Below are 16,818 nucleotides of genomic sequence, written 5' to 3'. Positions count from 1 at the left end.
CTTTCCTGGCAGGTCTGCTTTTGAGCGCTCTGTCTCCCAGGATTTTCACTCCTTGGCAGAACTTACTTGGCAGATCATAACATTTCACACAACTACTAATGTTGTCATTTCATCACCACATATCCCCGTAGCAAAATTATGAAGTCAGTTCAAAACACCAAGTTAATTCATTAGGGCTGAAAGCAAAACAAACCCAAACAAGGAATGAAAAAGAGCAGGAACTAAAATTGAATACAGACAGAAGCAAACTAACGGTATATCAAGTACATCATACAGCTACACAGAGCAAACACTAATTCCAAGTATTTTGACCAAAAGGAATGAGAAATTCCTAAATAAATGACTGACTCCAAGTATGAGGCAAGGAAAGTACGAGGTGAATTGGGACATTTTATGCCAGAAAGCAACAATGCACTAAAAATAAACAGGTTTTGCCATAAGAAAAAAAGATACAATAAAAGATCCTCAAATGTAAGTCCATAGGATTTATTTGAGAGACTGAAAAGGTGGGTAGAAGGACGCTCTCCTTTGTAAAGTATTCCAGCTAACAGACCCGGAAGGGGAATTTCCGGTTTCTGGCCCAGCATGTAAGAAGCTCGGAAGTTATCGTACTGTCAAGACACGTAAAAAAGCTGAACAAACAGAAAAATCAACAACTCTTCTTATCTGGCAGGGAACAGCAGTCACAGGGCAAAACATTGCCTCAAAAATTGGACAGACAGGCAGGTACAGAGAATCACAACCTACTGGAGCAAAAAACAATGGGTGGAAATCACTGTGGAAACCAGTGCCAGGAGAGGAGGACCTATGTGCGATTGACAAGTGGCTGGAGGCTCAGTGTGAACTAGTCTGAGAGCTAAAAACTCCAAGGGTCTAGTCATAGGGGATCCCCATGTTTTTGTGAGTTTTACCTCCAGGAACTCTCAGAGGATACCAAAGAAAAATCCCCAGTGCTTCCAGCAGGGTGTGGGGAGGAAGGAGGAGGAAGCTATCATTTTGAAATAAGATAGGACATTCTGGGGGTGGAGGGTTTATATTCTTTTTTAAAAAAATTATTTTATTGTTGTTCAATTACAGTTGTCTGAATTTTCCCCTCACCACTCCCTCCCAACCCCAGCCAAACCCACCTCCCTCCCCTGCTTCCACCCTCCCCCTTGGTTTTGTCCATGTGTCCTTTATAGTAGTTCCTGAAAACCCTCCCCCCTTCATTATCTCCTCTCCCCTCCCCTCTGGTTACTGTCAGATTGTTCTTAATTTCAATGTCTCTGGTTATATTCTGCTTGCTTTTTTCTTTTGTTGATTAGGTTCCAGTTAAAGGTGAGATCATAATGAGACCTGCCTTCCAGAAAACTAGTTACTGTATTTTGCTGTGTATAGTGAGCTCCTGTGTATAATGTGCACCCACATTTTTGGCCCAAACTTTCAGGAAAAAAATCTTTTGTTTTAATTTTTAATTTAATTCTTTATTTACTTATGTTTAGAAACAAAACAAATTATCATTTTCCAGTGTATTATTTTGCATATGGATATCATTATTGCTTTCTAGAGTTACACTTTTAATGTCTAAGCATAAATAAAAGAATTAAAAACATTTATATAGATAGGGAATTAATACTACCCATGTAAAATGAGCATCCTTATTTTTTCCTCAAAAATTTGGGCAAAAAATTGCACATTCTACAGAGCAAAATACAGTAATCACAGCCTGCTGGGGAACTACCAGAGCCTAACTGACCTAGAGGAATGGAAACACCCAGCTCCAGCCACTCCAGCCATCCAGCCACCTAAAGGGGAAAGTGGGGCAGAGAACTGAGAAGCACTGATAAGGTCACAGCCCAGGAGCACGGGCTCACCAACATACAGAACTGAGAGATGGGACGGTAGGACACTTCCCTGCCATTCCCACCCTGCCAACACTTTACTAGCGGCTTATTTGTTGGACCTCCTTTTACCCAAAACATCATGTCTGCCTTTCAACAAAAAATAAAAGGCATCTAAAAGGCAAAAAAACACAGCCAGAAGAGACAGAGCAAGCATCCGAGCCAGATTCCGACATGGCAAGGGTATTGGAATGATCAGATCAGGGATTTAAAACAACTATGATTAACATGCTAAGGGGTGTAAAGGGAAAGTAGATAACATGCAGGAAAAGATGAGCAGTATAAGCAGAGAGACAGAAGTTCTTAGAAAGAATCAAAAAGAAATGCCAAAGATCACAAATATCCTAATAGAAATTTATTTTAAAAAGCCTTCGATAGGCTTATTACTAGACAAGATATGGCTGAAAGATGATTTCTGAGCTTAAGGCTGTGTCAATAAAAACTTCCCACGTGAAAAGCAAAGAGAAAAAAGACTGAAAAACAAACAAACAAAACAGGAAAGAATATTCAAGAACTGTGGGACAAATACGAAAAGTGTCATCTGCGGGCGGTGTCATCACAATACCAGGAGGAGGAGAGAAAAAGGAACAGAATATTTGACGCAGTAATGACGGCGGATTTTCACAAAACAATGTCAGACAGCAAACCACATACCCAGGAAGCTCAGAGAATGCCAAACAAGATAAATACCAAACAACTCAGAAGGAATGAGAAAATTAGAATTTAAAAAATTAAAATATAAATGAAAAGTCCATGCCTGATTAATTAATTTTAAAAAGTTCTATATCCTGAAACAAAACCTTCTTATTTCAAAATAGATAGCTTTCTGTTGGATTTCTAAACCTGGATTTATACATTAAAAATACTTGTTATGGCCCTGGCTGGTGTGGCTCAGTTGGTTGAGCATCCTCCCAGAAAGGGTAAGGTTGCCAGTTTGGTTCCCCATCAGGGAACAGGCCTGGGTTGCACATTCCGCCCCTGGTCAGGGTGCGTACGAAAGGTTCTGATCAATGTTTCTCTCTTACATCCATCAATATTTCTCACTCTCTCTTTCTCCCTCTCTTTCCTTCTCTCTAAAATTTAATAAACAAAATCTTTTTTAAAAAGATAGTATTTCTGTCAAGATAAAAAATCGCACATCCAGGGGAGAAAAAATATCTTACTTCTTCGGGTTCCACTGTATGAAGAGCAATGCACACCACAGTGTAAAGCCTCCACTCTTAGTCAAAGTAACACTGTCCCTGTACGTATGTTTTATTGTCAGCCCAACAAACCTAGTGGGGATTCTGAGCCAGAGCCATGGAGGTGAGGAATTTCACTGCCAGCCCCACTGAGACCCCAGTCCATCCAACAACTTGGTCCTGAGTGTGCGTGGTAGGCAGTGTGTGTGCCCCGGGCAGGGTGGATGGAGGACTCAGTTCACCTAACAGAGAGAAATAACCTAAAGAAGAGGATCTAGACTGTGTCAGGAAGTGATCCCACTATTCCTGCAGTTCCCAGGCTTCCAGTGGGGAATGCCTTCTGCTGGCCAGATGTATCAATGGAGAGGATGGAAACAGGAACCCACATTCTATACAAACAGGCTAAAGAGTTAGTTAATCTACAGAACCCCCATCAAACACTAAATAAATGGCTTTCATGGCTTCTAATTTTAGATGGTAAAAAGAATATAGTTATTCTTTTGACCTATAACCATCCTTTTGACATACATAATACAGCATTTCATCCACTAGATCGTGCGCTCATTGAGGCCAGGAATGGGGGTATTTTCATGTGTGGTCAATTGCTAACATGGCAACAATCTTTTATTCCTCCTCGTATTCACGTATGAGACAATGGGACTTCACAGCTAGTCCTGTAAAGAGGTGCAATTTCCCCCTCTTCTCATATACAGGCTAGCTTATGTGACTTGCTTTGAATGACAGGATGCATCATAATTAATGCTGCACTAAGTTCCAAGCATAGGCCTCAAAGGGCCCTTTCATGCTTTTACAAACTTTCCAATGTGAACAAGCCCAGGCTAGCTGGGTGGGGCATGAGACCTCTTCAGCTAGACACAAGTAGCTGAGGCCATTCTAGACTAGCCAGCCTCAGCTGACCCTACAGCTAACTGCAGATGCATCAGCAGGCCAAGCCAAGACAAGAAGAAAAGCCCAGGCCAACCCAGCCAAAATGCCAATTTGCAGAATTATGAGCTAAATAAATGGCTATTGTTTTAAGCTACAAAGTTTAGAGGTTTATTATGCTGCAAAAGCTAACCAATACACTGCAACCCTTAGTGACTACCGCAGGATGAGACATGTAGAGGGCGCACATGTCACAAGCTGTATAAATATGTTGTTGAATAAATTAATGCATCTAATACAATGCCCATGGCATGTTAAGTATGAAGACACACAGAGAACAGTCATGTGTCTGTCATCAAGGAGCTTTCAGTACAGCAGAAGAGACAAACAGATCATATTTGCACAAGGCACTGTGGCAATCCATGATAATGGTATGTTCGGGATGATGTGGGAGATTCCCAGGTCCCAGATTAGAGGTAAGGGTCAGAGGAAGCTCCATGAGGGGTGATTCCTATAAGTGTTTAAAAAATTAGCAAAAGTAACTAGCTGTAGTAGTGGGGGTTGTGTGTGTGTGTGTGTGCGTGCTGTACGAACACAGAGAAAGGTATAGAAGGCCACAAACGACACTGCTCAGGAAAACGGGTCTGAAGTGGGGAGGGGAAGATGAGTAACTGTTAGTGGTCACTCTATCATCAGCTATGTGGACCTCAGCAAATTACTCCAGCTAAGTGTTCATTTCCTCATCAGCAAAATAGGATATGAATTGCGCTTGGCACTGAGTTGTTTTGAGCAATAAGTAAAATACTCTAGGTGAAGTGCTAGCATAATGCCAGCATGTAATGTATACTTAAAGGCTATTATTATTGTTTTTATTGCCTTATGGTCATTAGCACATATTTCTTTGGATTTAAAAGTATTTCAACAAAGTAGAAAATACATCTTAATCACAGAGACCACTGAACACTACAAATATAAAAATAAAAGTGGAGAACAGGTTTTCCAGACAGAAGGGCCAGTAAGAATAAAGACAGGAAACAGTGAAATTGTATGCCAATATGTGAGATTGCAAATGTCAAATATGACCAAAATATAATGTGTAAGAGACAAGGTTCTGACTGATAAGGCAGAGAAAATACCAAGAGCCAGGTCTTAAAGGGCCTCATATGTAAAGCAGAATTCAGAGTTTATTTCAAAGGCATTGAGGAGCCATTGTTACATTTTATTTGGAATTAATGTATGTAGCTGTCTTAGGAGACAAACAAAATATACACTTGCTATTTAGGTAAAAGTGAGACCATCTTGTTTATTCAACTTTATTCAGGTTTTGAGTGCCTTCTGTACAGATCAGCACTTCCCCAGCGTAAAGGATTCCAAGTAATAAGACCTACATCCTGCTCTTAGAGAGATTCCAGGCTAGTAGATGAGACAGCCTTGGAAGCAAATTGTCACACACAACTCAACACGCTCTGCTGTTACAGGGAAATGGATCAAGTTCTATGAGTACAAGGGGTTGGAAGTGCTAATTCTTGGAAATGGGGAGGTTCAGGGATGTTAAGGACAAAGTTTTAAAAATTAAGGTTTGAGAGATGTACTGAATGAAATAGGACCCCGTCTCAGTCCATTCCTGTGATCTCCCGCTTCCCGGTATGCCACGCCTTCCCATTACACTCTGCATCACATCAGAGGACCATTTCTATTCCTGCATGTGCAGCTTGAAATCTCATGACGAGATTTCAAATCCCAACATGAATGCCTTAGATATCAATTATAAAGAGAATAAGATACTTACTTATTATATTATATAACCTGTAACATATATAAGCTGTATTTGTGCCATGTGTTCTCTTTGGTCTACTATGGTCATTCATTTTGTTTTGGTAAACAGCTTTGGCCTGTGATAACTGCAAAAATAGCCCAAAAGTGACAGTAACATATCAGATTTTCCACAAAGAAATAAAAGAAGAATATCATGCTGAATATTAAGATAAAATTTTGTGGAGATTCAAAACCTAGGAAATCTAGGAGACAAACCGATAGTAATAAGAGCTACAACAACGACTACTGAGGGATGGAGAGGACCCTTTACTTCCTAGAAAGCACACCCAGCACTGCCCATTTAACAACCACACCCTCACGTGGGTATTGACGAGCCCATGAATGAATTTAAGTGATAACATAAAGACTTACCATTTAAATGTTATTAAACAGGGTCTGCGCAAAATAGGATGTTCTTGCATAGCATTTGAATTAATTTGCTAAAATAAAACTTTTCCAATGTATTGCCATTTTAATTTGGATATATTAAGAAAATTAGATAGGCCTTGGAAGATGGCGGCAACATAGGAGGGAGCAGAATCCACTTCCCCTCAGTGCCAGGGAAATACCTAGCTGATCTGAGGAGCAGAGCGAACAGCCAACAGTACTCCAGCATATACGAAGATTAGAGACCAAAGATAGAGGACATTGAAAGATCTGACGGTAAGAAGAGTGCTCAAGGACAATAAGGTCCCCGGGACCCGGGACCGCGCGGTACAAGGGCTGCAGAGGCGCCAGCCCTGGCGCAGGGGCTGCTGCAGGAGTCCTGAGAGAGGGCCAGGCTGCGCTGTGAGCAGCCAGGTGCTTGATTGGACCAGGGGGGCTTGAAAAGGAGGAATTTCTCAAAAAGAAAAAGAAAATAGAGACACTCAGGGGCTAGTTAGAGAACTCTCGGTGGTGGCCGAGGCCCCTGGCGCCCCTCCCCCCTCCGCCCCTGGACTGCGAACGGGGAACGCGGGATAAGCAGCACCGGCGCTCACCTGAGGTCCGGTTGCGCACGGTAGCGCGCGCGCAGATTAGCGAACGGGGCCGTACATGAAACCCCGGAGGGGCGCCCACACCTGAAACCTCCGAGATCTTTTGGAGCAGAGACTAGCTGCTCCACCCACAGACCCAAAACCTCGGAACCGAGGACCGCGTGATTCGGTCCCAGGGCGGCCCCGCCCACCCGAGAGTCTCAAGCCCCGGGCAGCTGGATCGGGCCCCCAAGCATAGAGCCTCTGGCTTGGCGGCGGGCTGCGCGCTCACCAAGCGTAGGGCCGGCTGGATGCGCACTTCCCAAGCACAAAGGGGCTGGCGAGAGTCGTAACACCAAGGCGGCTGAACCAGCAGTTTGCGGCGCGCCAGCCTCCCTAGCCTGGGCGGCTCGATCGGTCGGCCGGCTGCGCGCTCAGAGCCCAAATAACGTCACAAACCCGAAGCGGCTGGATTCCCCTGCTGCGCGCGCACGCGTCCGGAGCCAAAGCGGCTGGAGCGGCCACTCGAGAGTCCCAAGAACAAAGCTGCTGGATTGGCTGATCAACGGCCTGATTGCCTGCCAGGGACCACACCTACAAAACAGTGAAGAGTGTGACCCAGGAAGGAAGAAAAGTGAAACCAATCCTTCCAACCACCCCCTCCCGTTGCACAGACAGGACAACAGCAGAAATAACCTGAACGGTTTAAAGCCAACAGAAGATTTTTTTTTTTTTCCCTTTTTTTTTTTTTTCCCTTTTCCTTTCCCCCTGAACTCCTTCTTCCTCTCTCTCTCTTTTTTTTCTTTCATTCCTTCTTCCTCCCATCCTTTACCATTTTTATGTCTTCTTCCTCCCTTCTTTTATCTATTTCTATGTTTTAATTTTTGTTAAAATTCCTTCTTATCTTGCCTCCGATCTTTCTTTAATCCTTCTTCCCTCCTTCCTCCCTTTCCTCCTTTCCTATTTCCTTTTTCCCTCCTTCCCATCTTTGGTTTTTTTTGTTTGTTTGTTTGTTTGTTTGTTTTTTCCTTTTCTTTCTCCCCCCCTTTCTATTTTTCCCACAGGTGCGACAACAAAACCTGGAGTGCTGAAAAGACTAGAGTTAGACCGTGTTAAACACATAAACGTCAGCTCAAGACCAGTGAGCACAGGAGAGTAAGGAGACAGCACCACCGAATCCCATTGGCATTCTACCATAGAAGTTCATATCATAAACCCAGGGATTCAGAACAAAGCAATTTAAGAAGCAGAGGCCAACAAGAAGAGCCTCACAAACAATGGGAAGACAAAGAAACAATTCCCAAATGAAAGGAAAGGAGGAAGTCTCAGAAAGAATACTAACCGAAAAAGAGGCAAGTCAACTATCAGATACTGAGTTCAAAGCAATGGTCATCAGGAAGCTCACTGAGCTCTCTGAGCTCAAAGAGAACTACCAGAAACTACAAGGAAACTACAATGAACTCACTGCAAACTATATCAACATGAAAAAGGAAATAGAAAATATCAACAAGAGCCAAGAGGAAATGAAGAATACAATTTCTGAATTGAAGAACACAGTAGAAGGAATTAAAAGCAGACTTGATGAAGCAGAGGATCGGATCAGCGAGCTGGAGGATAAAGTAGAAAAAAACACCCAGAAGGAGCAAGAAAAGGAAAAGAGGCTCAGAAAGAATGAAGAGGCAATAAGGGAAATGCAGGACAACATAAAACGTAACAACATCCGTATAATAGGAATACCAGAAGGAGAAGAAGAAGAGCAAGGGATAGAAAACCTGTTTGAAAAAGTAATGATGGAAAATTTCCCTAATCTGAGGAGAGAAAAAGTCACCCAAATCCAGGAATCACAGAGAGTCCCAAACAAGAGGAACCCAAAGAGACCCACTGCAAGACACATCATAATTAAAATGGCAAATTTCCAAGACAAAGAGAGGATCTTAAAGGCAGCAAGGGAGAAAAAGGAAGTAACATACAAGGGAGCCCCAATAAGGTTAGCAACTGACTTCTCAATGGAAACGCTCCAAGCCAGAAGAGAATGGCAAAAAATATTCCAAGTAATGAGAACCAGAGGCCTCCAACCAAGACTACTTTACCCAGCAAGGCTCTCAATCAAGATAGAAGACCAAATAAAGAGCTTCCCAGACAAAAGAAGTCTAAAAGAATACAGCTCCACCAAACCAGCTCTGCAAGAGATGCTAAAGGGACTGCTTTAAGGAAAGGAAGGAAAAGAGAAAGACAGAGGAACACAGGTAGGAAATAATGGCAATGAATAACTACCTATCGATAATAACCTTAAATGTAAATGGATTAAATGCTCCAATCAAAAGACATAGAACAGCTGAATGGATAAGAAAACATGACCCACACATATGCTGCCTACAAGAAACCCATCTCAGGACAAAAGACTTACACAGACTGAAAGTGAAGGGCTGGAAACAAATTTTCCAAGCAAACGGACAGGAAAAAAAAGCAGGGGTAGCAATACTCATATCAGACAAAATAGACTTCCAAAGAAGGGCCATAAAGAGAGACCCAGAAGGTCACTTCATAATACTCAAAGGAAGAATCCACCAAGAAGACATAAACATTATAAATATATATGCACCCAACATAGGAGCACCCAAATACATAAAGAAAATCTTGGAGGATTTCAAGAAAGATATTGACAGCAACACAATTATAGTAGGGGATTTTAACACCCCACTATCAAAAATGGACAGGTCTTCCAAACAAAAGATTAACAAAGATATTGTGTCACTTAACAATACCCTAGAGGAAATGGACTTAACTGATATATACAGAGCTTTTCATCCCAAAGAAGCAAAATACACATTCTTTTCAAGTGTCCATGGATCTTTTTCAAAGATAGACCACATGATAGGACACAAAGCAACCCTCAACAAATTCAAGAAAATTGAAATCATATCAAGCATCTTCTCTGACCACAAGGGTCTGAAACTAGAAACCAACCCCAAGGGTAAAAACCCAAAACACTCAAAATCATGGAGACTGAATAGCATGCTATTAAACAATGAATGGGTCAAGAACGAGATTAGGGAAGAAATCAAAAACTTCCTGGAAACAAATGAAAACGAACTCACAACAACCCAAAACCTATGGGACACAGCTAAGGCAGTCCTGAGAGGGAAGTTCATAGCAATACAGGCCTACCTTAAGAAGTTAGAAACAGTTCACACAAACAACCTAACCCTACGCCTACAAGAACTGGAGGAACAACAACAAAGACAGCCCAGAGCAAGCAGAAGGAAGGAAATAACCAAGATCAGAGCAGAACTAAATGACATAGAGACTAAAAGCACAATTGTAAGGATCAATGAATCCAGAAGCTGGTTCTTTGAAAAGATAAACAAAATCGACAAGCCTTTAAGTAGGCTTATCAAGAAGAAAAGAGAGAGGATCCAAATAAACAGAATTAGAAATGAAAGTGGAGAGATTACAACTGATACCACAGAAATACAAAGGATCGTAAGAAATTACTATGAAGACCTATATGCTAAGAAATTTGAAAACCTAGATGAAATGGACAAATTTCTAGAAAAATATAATCTTCCAAAACTGACTGAAGAAGAAGCAGAAAACCTGAACAGACCAATATCAGCAAAGGAAATTGAAGCAGTCATCAAGAAACTCCCATCACACAAAAGCCCTGGACCAGATGGTTTCACAGGAGATTTCTACAAAGCATTTAAGGAAGAACTAACCCCTATCCTTCACAGACTATTCGAAAAAATCCAAACTGAAGGAAGACTCCCAAACTCTTTTTATGAAGCCAACATCATCCTAATCCCAAAACCAGATAAAGACACAACGAAGAAAGAAAACTTCAGGCCAATATCGCTGATGAACATAGACGCTAAAATTCTCAACAAAATATTAGCAAACCGCATCCAGCAATATATTAAAAAGATCATCCACCATGACCAAGTGGGATTCATCCCAGGGATGCAAGGATGGTACAATATTCGCAAATCAATAAACATAATACATCACATCAACAACAGCAAAGACAAAAATCACATGATCATATCAATAGATGCGGAAAAAGCGTTCGATAAGATACAGCACCCATTTCTGATAAAAACACTCAGCCAAGTGGGAATAAAGGGAGCAGTCCTCAACATAATTAAGGCCATATATGAGAGACCTACAGCCAGCATCACATTCAATGGACAAAAACTTAGAGCTTTCCCACTAAGATCAGGAACAAGACAAGGATGCCCTCTCTCACCACTCCTATTCAACATAGTATTGGAAGTCCTAGCCACAGCAATCAGACAAGAAAAAGCAATAAAAGGCATCCAAATTGGAAAGGAGGAAATGAAACTGTCACTGTTTGCAGACGACATGATAGTGTACATGGAAAACCCTATAGACTCCACTCAAAAACTACTCGACCTAATAAATGAATTTGGCAAAATAGCTGGATACAGAGTCAATACCCAGAAATCAAAGGCATTCCTGTACACCAACAACGAAACTGCAGAAACACAAATCAGGAAAAAAATCCCATTCGATATAGCAACAAGAAAAATAAAGTACCTAGGAATAAACCTAACCAAGGAGGTAAAAGACCTGTACTCAGAAAACTACACAACACTGAAGAAAGAAATTAAGGAAGATACAAACAAATGGAAGCATGTACCATGTTCATGGATTGGAAGAATTAACATCATCAAAATGGCCATACTACCCAAAGCAATTTATAGATTCAATGCAATCCCTATTAGAGTACCCATGACATATTTCACAGATATAGAACAAACATTGCAGAAATTCATATGGAACCATAAACGACCTCGAATAGCAGCAGCAATTTTGAGAAAGAAGGACAAAGCAGGAGGTATCACAATACCTGATATCAAACTGTATTACAAGGCAACGGTAATCAAAACAGCCTGGTACTGGCATAAAAACAGGCTCATAGACCAATGGAACAGAATAGAGAGCCCAGAAATAAACTCAAATCTATACGATCAATTAATATTTGACAAAGGAGGCAGGAGCATAAAATGGAGCAAAAACAGTCTCTTCAACAGATGGTGTTGGGAGATCTGGACAGCTACGTGCAAAAAAATGAAACTTGATCACCAACTTACGCCATACACGAAAATAAACTCAAGATGGATAAAAGACTTAAATATAAGCCGTAACACCATAAAAGTCCTTGAAGAAAACATTGGCAGGAAAATCTCAGACATTCCACGCAGCAACATCCTCACAGACACATCCCCTAAAGCAAGGGACATAAAGGAAAGAATAAACAAATGGGACCTCATCAAAATAAAAAGCTTTTGCATGGCTAAAGAAAACAGCACCAAATTACAAAGAGAACCAACAATATGGGAAAGCATATTTGCCAATGATACCTCAGACAAGGGCCTGATCTCCAAAATATATAAAGAACTCACACGACTCCACTCCAGGAAGACAAACAACCCAATTAAAAAATGGGCAAAGGACTTGAACAGACACTTCTCCAAGGAAGACATACAGAAGGCCCAGAGACATATGAAAAGATGCTCAGCATCACTAGCCATCAGAGAGATGCAAATTAAAACCACAATGAGGTATCATCTCACACCAGTCAGAATGGCCAACATAAACAAATCCACAAACAAATGTTGGAGAGGATGCGGAGAAAAGGGAACCCTAGTGCACTGTTGGTGGGAATGCAGACTGGTGAGGCCACTGTGGAAAACAATATGGAATTTCCTCAGAAAACTAAAAATGGAACTGCCCTTTGACCCAGCAATTCCGCTGCTGGGATTATACCCTAAGAACACTGAAACACCAATCCAAAAGAATCTGTGCACCCCAATGTTCATAGCAGCACAATTTACAATAGCCAAATACTGGAAGCAACCGAAGTGCCCATCAGCAAACGAGTGGATCCAAAAACTATGGTATATTTACACAATGGAATTCTACGCAGCAGAGAGAAAGAAGGAGCTTATACCCTTTGCAACAGCATGGATGAAACTGGAGAGCATTATGCTAAGTGAAATAAGCCAGGAAGTGAGGGACAAATACCATATGATCTCACCTTTAACTGGAACATAAGCAATAGAAGGAAAAAGCAAACAAAATATAACCAGAGACATTGAAGTTAAGAACAATGTAACAATAGCAAGGGCGGGGATGGGGGGTGGGGGCGGGGACAGTGGGTAGAGGGGATTACAGGAACTACTATAAAGGACACATGAACAAATCCAAGGGGGAGGGTGGAGAGGGGGGAGGGAAGTGGGTTCACCTGGGGTGGGGTGAAGGGATGGGGGAAAAGGCATACAACTGTAATTAAATAACAATAAATAAATTTAAAAAAAAAAAAAAAAAAAAAAGAAAATTAATTTTTAGATAAAATATAAAACACTATTATTTTATTATAACTGTATATTCCATCAGTTACTAAAAGCTTTATTTTTTATTCAGGTAATAATTGATATGAAAATCTTTAAAGGTCCATTAATCTTTTTACAATAAATAAAAATGTGTATAGTATGAAAAAGCATACTGTTATGCATTTACACGGCATCTCAATATAATGAAAATAAGTTTATTTGACTATTCATTGATATTTTATTATATTCTGCTACAGAGGAACCTTACTTTTCAATATTCTTAATTAGTATAATTTCTGCAGACATTCACAAAAATGCAATGAGTCCAAGTCCCCCGGAAGTGATATCTCAGGAGTAACAGAGGGCTCCAGACAACTTGGAAGTGCATCTTGTATTTGCAAACCAACGAAGAAAGAGGAGCGTATGCTCTTAAGGTTCAAAGGGTTTTTGATTGGACTCCATAGCGAGTTTCAGCTTCTGCTCGGCCTGACCTCACGAAGGTAAGACAGTACCTTGTAAGGAGATTGCAGCATAGTGTTAACTCAGCAACACACTTTCTCATGGAACTTGGGTTCATTATTAGGGTATTTGTCTGTCTTGTCCTGGGGAATGCTGGGACCCACAAAGCTTTTCACAGGAATCAATTTGCATGTGAGCACTTGTAACCCAAACAAGGATATTTAAAGAGAACCCTAGGGAATTGTGCAGAGTCCCACAGAGACTTAGGCTAGCGTTTCAGGGAAGACAGTGTCTTGTCTTTACACTCCAGGAGACCCTCTTAAGAATGGAGCATTCAGCCCTGACTGGTGTGGCTCAGTGGATTGAGTGCGAGCCTGTGAACCAAAGGGTCGCTGGTGCAATTCCCAGTCGGGGCACGTGCCTGGGTTGCAGACCAGGTCCTCGGTAGGGGCCACTCAAGAGGAAACCACACACTGATATTTCTCTCCCTCTCCTTCTCTCTCCCTTACCCTCTCTCTAAAAATAAATAAAATCTTTTTTTAAAAAAAAGAATGGGACATTCAGGAAGCTTTTGCCACTAGGGTGAAGCCCTGGGCACACTGCTGAAAAGGAAATCTACTAATTGTCCCTTATAAAAGATTCCATCAGGAGTCATAGGAACAAATGTCAGGCTTGACAAAACTTGTGCTAGTCAGTGTTTGTTCCATAATGATTCATCTTTAAGAGAAAAAATAATTAAGTCTGCAATGTGCACAATATCCAGACAAATATGATGATTAAACTTTCAATAGTCTACACACCGAGGAGGGAGAATACATTTTTTTCCACCATGTCTTGCAGGTTTAGAGGCCCAGAAACCCCAAGTAGAGGTTTAAATCTATTACTGAATCCCTAAACACACTAAGTGTAGCCCACGGAAGGAGGTTAATCCAGTTTCAAACTTACAGTATGTTTTCCATTTGTGATCCATTGCCAGTTGCTACCATTCCTTACTTTGTAACTTGTTCCTGGGGTGGTAGTCACCTGCAGGCATCTTTCTGGGGAACCACCATGTGCCTCTCTGAGAGCATACAGTTTGGGTGGATCCTGACCCAGGGCTGGCCATTCCTGACCCAGGTCTGGACAGAATACACTATTCCCCTGCATGAAGTGACAGGTACAGAGAAGATGAAGCCATCTACGGCCGACCACTGAGACTCAGGGGTCAGAACAGGACTTGTGCTGAAGGTATCTACAGAGACGCTTCTCCTGAGCAGGCTAGCACTTGTCAGGGCAACATAAGTCTGAAGCTGTGGGCAGTCCCCTTGGCCACCACATGCAGGGAGCCTGCTGACACAGAGGACAGCAGAGTCCAGGGCAGAAAGAAAAAAGGAGCAGCATGGTGTTCTAATGACACTGGAAAGACCCTGGGATCCTGTCAAATCTGAAGTCATGTGTATCCCTGGACATCTCAGTTACTTGAGCCAGTAAATTCCTATTTTGCTTAGGCTGGTTTGAGTGGGCTTCTCTATCACTTGACAATCAGACAGTTCTGACTTACTTGCCTGTATTTTGACTCACTTCAATTCAACCAGCGTTAACTGAGAACCTGCCGAGGACCAGGACCTGCGCTGGGTGCTGGGACTCCAAATGTGAGTGAAACATAGTTGCTGATCTCACGGGAGTTTTGTGCTTGGCAGTAAACCTGAGATTTAGAAGTTCCCTCCAGGTTAGCAGGCTACGTGCTGTTTGGAAATCGCAGATCAGAGCTGCCTGTACTGACCCCATCTCACTGGACCAGAACAAGGGCAAGGAAAGGGAATAACAGGCAGCTGGAAAGCAGGCTTTAGAAAACAAAACTGGCAGTGTATTTTTACAGACTAATAAACAAAGAATAAAATTATTCTTGAGAAGCTATTCTATGGGAAAGAGCATTTACTATCTGTAAACAGTATTCTAAAACACAATAGTAAATATTGTATTTAAAACTCACTGTACCAAAAATAACCACGTAGAAAAATAAATTCATAATAACTTTAGTTAAGTGTCAATTGTGAGGAGGACAAAAAATTAACCCAGAGAGAATGCAAACATGGGTACAAAATAATTTAGATGTTCATTTAGATAGTTCTGTATTTTAAAACAATTTATTTTGATAAGATTAATTAATATTCATTTTCAATCCAAAACTACACGAGGAAACGAATTACTTTTCCAAACTGACAATTACTTAGTTCAAACTGTGAATTGGGTACTCTGCAGGGCACAGTATTGAGATGTGTCAGGGAATTTGTTCTTAATGAGCAAGGACTAGCATTTCCTCCTAAGAACATAGCAACACCCTTCATAAAACTAGAGGAGAACTTCAAGCTGAGTCCAAAGAGACATTTCCCAATGATTTCAAATTAGTATCATTCACCATTTATAAATAAATAGTAACACTTCATTACAAAAGTTTTTAAGTAGGTCAAAATAAAAAAGGTAACATAAGTACTAGCACATAACTTTTACAGAAATAAATCTTATAACAACACAAAGGTTGTCATGTACAGCAAACTCTAAGTAAAACTAAGACATAGAGTTTGGATTTAGCCCAAACTTTCTGAGCTCTCAGCTTTTTTATACCATTCTTCAGGTGCCATTGATTTGGAAAATTCTCAAACTTTAAAGGTATTTCTCTACCTTTTTCCAAGTATTGGCCATCCGTAGTTCATCCATAGTAAGCAGGAAAGAATAATATGCTGTTCTGTAGCCTGAAAAGCAATTTTCTTCAGGTAGGATATGGCTAGGAAAGCGTCAATTTTCAGTCTACTTAGTCTCACCATTCAGAAGCACTGTGAATGGCTGTACCAAAAGAGAATTTGGGGGTTCCCTTTCCAATAGCATGGTTAAGTCAAGCGAAGGGAATCAACCAAACCAACCTGTGCACTATAGTTAAGAAAGATAAGATAATCGGTGCTCTGTATTCCTCTTTATTTCCCTACATCAGGATTTATTCTCTTGTATTCTAGTAAGAATTCCTTTACAAGACTGAGCCTTACCTGAGCTGCCCTAAGGGAAAGGGATCTTTTTCACTCTCTCTCCAAGTGCTCTTTGTTTCAGGAACAGTTATGGAGGCAGCCAGGCTGACTCTGGACCCCAAGAGGAGGACGAAATGGAAACCGTGACCCTTTGCTAAAAGTCAGGAGAGCTCCCTCCTTTCACGTCCCAAGCCTCGCCACACTTTATTAACTGGCCCAAAGCAACCTCACAAAAAAATTCACAGCAAGGTGTTAATAATTAATAGTAAGTTTGAGGTATTATGGCT

General features: G+C 41.2%; 1 protein-coding gene across 13 annotated transcripts in view; it reads right to left on the bottom strand.

Moving 5' to 3' along the window:
* MCTP1 (multiple C2 and transmembrane domain containing 1) overlaps positions 1-16,818 on the bottom strand; it is a 458,878-nt gene that overhangs the window by 324,500 nt on the left and 117,560 nt on the right. The window contains exon 1 of one of the 13 annotated variants that reach the window (XM_045197897.2): positions 16,553-16,714. The exons of the other annotated variants lie outside the window; for them this stretch is intronic. The gene's annotated coding sequence lies outside the window, so the exon portion shown is untranslated. Of the gene's footprint in view, positions 1-16,552; positions 16,715-16,818 lie in introns of those variants that run through there. 13 annotated transcript variants of the gene reach the window in all.

This window comes from Desmodus rotundus, chromosome 1, assembly GCF_022682495.2.
Source record: "Desmodus rotundus isolate HL8 chromosome 1, HLdesRot8A.1, whole genome shotgun sequence".
Taxonomy (NCBI): Eukaryota; Metazoa; Chordata; class Mammalia; order Chiroptera; family Phyllostomidae; genus Desmodus; species Desmodus rotundus.
This window is presented reverse-complemented; position numbering and strand designations above follow the sequence as displayed.